Genomic DNA, 5408 nt, shown 5'->3' on the forward strand with positions numbered 1-5408 from the left:
ATTTGCTTCTTAGACGATTGCACTGCTTTCTTCTTTGTGTTAACATCATTACATGTGTGTTGCTGTGATACGTATCTCAATACCTGCAGTTGGTGGAGCAGTGGAGCAATATTGGTGGCAAGCACATGGCGGCTAAGTGGTCTCATGCTCTTGGAGTTGAATGCTCTTTGTAAATCCTTCTTGGCGACGTATTTCCTTCATTTCAGAGCCATTCCATGACAACAAGAACACCATACGACAGCCAAAACCACATCCGACACAATTTCAACATGAACTGGCTTCCAAATGCCTCAATTGGCACCCGCGGTGTCGACTGTACAACTGCTGGCCACTGACTGCGTAATGTGCTCTCTCTCTTGCCGCCCAGATTGACCGCCAAATCCACCTTTTCCCACACGTCAAGCCCCTTCCGTAGCGAAGAGGGTTCCCCACGTCTTTTGAGTTACATCACACAATTTCCCTAAATATGAACCAGTATTCAACTTACAAATTCTCTTTTATAAACAGGCATAATTTACAAAATTTCATTGTTTTTAAACATCTTTTAAGTTTTTATATTACATATATTACACATATCAACTTTCCTTTCACAACTCAATGAGCTTAATCAGTAAAGAACAACTACTTCACAGTTACATACACATTGTATAAACTACTTACAATCGATACTAGTGTTACAACCTGTCTGCGTGCTACACATACTGGATTTACACCTGGAGTTACGCTTGGGGTGAGATTTCGTATGACGGCAGTAGCACTCCCGTGGTCATCCACACACCCTGTCTGGAAATTTGTGCGTCAGCCTGGTGATTCGACCTGTTGTTCTGCCATACCGGTCGCCCACGTACCGCTGTTGTAACCCGACATGCTCTAAAGTGTGAAGACATGTCGCTTGGCTCGATCAGATGTGTCTCCAATCGAGCACATGTGGGCATCATCATCGGACGGCAGCGCCAGCGTCATCCAAAAACAGCATTAACCGTTCCTGTATTGCCGACCAAGTGCAACAGACATAGAACTCCATCGCACAAACCGACATCCGGCACCTGTACATTCAACATTATGGCTTTTACACTGGTTATTAAAGTAGGAGCATTTCACATTTGCACTGGCTATCTCGCACTTACTTTAATCCGCGATCACTGAAAAGTGTTACCTAGACTTATGTATTCCCGAAATTTCATTATTCTGTATTAATAATATTTCGCTGTTGCGATTTGTTTTCCTCCTGCGTAGAATGGATGTCTCACGACTCAATCAACAGACACGTTATAATTAATTTGAGTACAAAGTGGGATACGATGATGTATCTACATAGTAACTACATGTTTGTCTTTCTGAATTTGTATCAGACTGAAACCTGTGTAATTGTTTTGGTAGGAAATTGAAACAAGGCAGTTTGTTGCAAAGAATACATTACAGCCTGATTAAAACACGAAAGACATGACTTAGTCATCGGTAGGTTACCTATAAAGTCGTGTCAGTTTCTTTCCTAGGCTGTGAAATGTTGCTTCTGATACCAGAATAATTATTAAAAACAGCTACCAGTCACATTACTTTTGTTTCCGACGCAATGCAACAAATATATCAGACACATCACTTTCACACCACAGTGAGGCTTAAGAGAACTGTTATCATAAAAAGGGGATAACTCGGCTCTTTACAACCGAGTGCTGAGTAAGCTTCTAGTGGTACGCCCCCCCCTCCCCTCACAAATAAAATGGCTCTGAGCACTATGCGACTTAACTTCTGAGGTCATCAGTCGCCTAGAACTTAGAACTAATCAAACCTAACTAACCTAAGGACATCACACACATCCATGTCCGAGGCAGGATTCGAACCTGCGACCGTAGCGGTCACGCGGTTCCAGACTGAAGCGCCTAGAACCGCACGGCCACAACGGCCGGCCCCCTCACACATATCACTTCCGTAAACCTGGATATCACCACTCGTTATTTTTTCGTCACTTACCAGTATCATCTCCCGCTACAGCACACAATAATGGCTGCTACAATGACGCACACAATATTGTTATTGTATCTGCTTTGATTCAGAGAAATGGTATTCCGAATCTTAGAAAATTAATTAATTCGCACAATTTGACTGGGCGCCACCTCCGATTCGTCGTTCAAAACTAGCTTAATATACCGGAAAAATAGATAGTAGTAAGACAGGTGTTCGAGTGGCTGTGCAAATGGCCCCTGGTCCAGGCAGAACCAAAATTTCTTAATCAATGTTCCCAGCTCAAAACGGAACCGGGCACTCTCCAAACCACAATTATGACCTTTTCGTACATATTGTTACTGCACTTTCGCGCTGTAATGTTGTTGTCTTGAGAATCAGATGACTGTATTTGGAACATCGTCTGTAACTGACTACGTTTGTCACATTCACGTCACGTGACAAATATGTCTGGCTCAAGCACACTGCACTAACGAAGGCCAACTGACGATATGAATTACGCCACAAACATTTACGAGACTACAATACGCCCATTACTAAATATCGGCTAAGCATCTCATGTCGTCGACTTCGACATACTGCTTGCTATCAGCGATAACTGATATTTGCAAACAGTTCGATGGAGTAATTTGAAATCTACTTGAGCAGCGTTAGGTCTGTGCGAATCAGATGTCGTCCAAGAAGTAAGTTCTCTCAGATGTGGCACAGCGGTCAGTACATCAGTGGCATCTAATCGGCACTGTCATCCATTAAATAATATTTTTATGCTGACGACATCTAGCTTTACTCGTGTGACGGACTTGGAGATCGTCCTGAGTGTCTTTAGTAATCAGCTAGGCACAAAGCCCGGCCCTGAAACTTTTCAAAGAGCCTCAGGTAATTTTAGTATCTCGTCAGAAGTTCATCAGTAGCACAGTTGTACGCTACCCTTCCCGGAGGTACACCAGTACAATACTAGAATAAGGTCAAGAAGCTGCATGTCACTTAGGTAGAACGAGAATACCGACTGGAGAGAAAAAAACGTGCACGGACGCTTCCGCTTGTATCTCTCTCCTCCAGAAATGTTGCTGTTCTGGTCTTCAGTCCGAAGATTAGTTTGATGCTGCTCTCTATGCTACTCTATCCGGTGCATGCCTCTTCATCTCCGAATAACTACTGCAACCTACATCCTTTGAATCTGCTTACTGTATTCATCTCTTTGCCTGCCTCTACGATTTTTACTCCCCACACTTCCCTCCAGTACTAAACTGGTGATCCCTTGATGTCTCAGGATGTGTCCCATCAATCAATCCCTTAGTTTAGTCAAATTGTGCCACAAATTTCTTGTTTCCCCAACCTTATTCAGTTCGTCTTCATTAGTTACATCACTACCTATCTAATCTTCAGCATTATTCTGTAGCATCAAATTTCAAATGTTTCTGTTCTCTTCTTCTGTAAACTTTTATCGTCCTTGTTCCATACACTACAGATACATTACAGATAAATACCTTCAGAAAAGACTTCTTAACACTTAAGTATACACTCAGTGTTAAAAAACTGATCTTCCAAATCGCTTTTCTTGGCATTGCCAGTCTACATTTTATATTCTCTCCACTTCGGACATCATCAGTTATTTTTCAGACCAAATAGCATGACCTACTGTATCTACTACTTTAAGTGTCTCGTTTCCTAATCTAACTTACTCAACATCACCTGATTTAATTTGACTACAAATCATTATCTTTGTATTACTTTTGTTGATGTTCATCTTATATCTTCCTTTCGAAACACTGTCCATCCTTTAAACTGCTCTTCCAAGTACTTCGCTGTCTCTGACAGAATTACAACGTCATCGGCAAACCTCCAAGTTTTTGTGATTCTTCAGTTTCTCCCGGCGTATTGGTTGCTCGAACAGTCCACGGGTATACTGCCGGTTCATAGTGTGCAACGGGCACAATATTTCGGTGATCAGACATGTCGCCATCGTCAGGTGCGCTGACGAGCTGAGCTCAGAGGGCGGGCGGCCGACGCCCAGGTCTTCGCGACCGCCGGACGTTGAAGAGAGCGGCCCGCGGGGGGAGGGGATTTAAATCGGCCACCCGCCCACAGGAGCTCAGCTCGTCAGCGCACCTGACGATGGCGACATGTCTGATCTCCGAAATATTGTGCCCGTTGGACACTGTGAACCGGCAGTTTACCCGTGGACTGTTCGAGCTCCAAATTTTGATTTCTTCTCCCTGAACTTTAATTCCTAATCCAAATTTTTCTTGGTTTCCATTACTGCTTGGTCTATATACAGATGGAACAACATCTGGGGTAGGTTACAAACCTGTCTCATCCTCCCTTCTCGACCACTTCTTCCGTTTCATGCCCCTTGACTCTTACAGCTGCCGTCTCGTTTCCATACAAGTTGTAAACAGCCTTTCACTCCCTGCATTTTCCCCTGCTACCTTCAGAATTTCAATGAGAGTATACCAGTCAACATTGTCAATGCTTTCTCTAACATAAGTCCACAAATACTATAAACGCAGGTTTGCGTTTCCTTAGCCTGTATTCTAAGATACGTCATAGCGTCAATACTGCCTCTCATCTTCCTACATTTCTCCGAAATCCAAACTGATCTTCTCCAGAAACAACAGAACATATTTCCAAAGAGTACGAACTCGTGCTGTCAGTTGCTCTGACCTACTTCCGCTATTGCGATGTAATTCAACAGGGCACGAGTAGTGAATACTCCTGACACTTAGAACTAAGTATGATTGTTTGTGTACGTCACGCCTGTAACATCGGCCCGTTTCGCAATGCCAGTATCCCAGCTTCTAACATTCTGCGTGGTGTTTGTCCTAAGTCGTGTCTCCCTACCACTTTAGCGCAACGACACTCTGAGGGTGTTTTTTAGTGAATTGACTAGTTTGAACCTGGGACCTGTTGCTGGTAAGGAGACGCCAGACCACACATGACATGTAGAGTTCAGTGAGACTAGCGATGATATAATCAAATACTTAATGATTTCAGCGTCAGCTCCACTGCACTCCCTGTAAAAGAATCTTAATACTAACTATATTTAATGGAAGGGGTTCAAGGCTTTCCTGTTTTTAGTTAGCTGGTAAAATAACGTCGAGAAAGTAGTTAAGTTTACCATTGGAATTTTTATTCTACTCACAAAACATTGTTTATAAATTGCACTGTTGATAAAAGGAAATATTTTAATACAGGATGATAAAAACCAACTGCATTCAACAAAAATGTGAATGAATATTCCCTGAGTGGGTTTCCAAGTTCTATAATGGATCGAAGGAAGACCTATGCCATATCACATTTATAAAATAGGTTTAAGTTAAGTTTCATAAAAGAGAAAACTATCAAAATGGTCTACAGTGACCCCCAATTATCTTTAATTTCTTATTGAACTTGTCATAAATTACAGTGGCTGACGTGGCTTCTCAATAATCATATAACAGAAAAAT

This window comes from Schistocerca americana, chromosome 1, assembly GCF_021461395.2.
Source record: "Schistocerca americana isolate TAMUIC-IGC-003095 chromosome 1, iqSchAmer2.1, whole genome shotgun sequence".
NCBI lineage: Eukaryota > Metazoa > Arthropoda > Insecta > Orthoptera > Acrididae > Schistocerca > Schistocerca americana.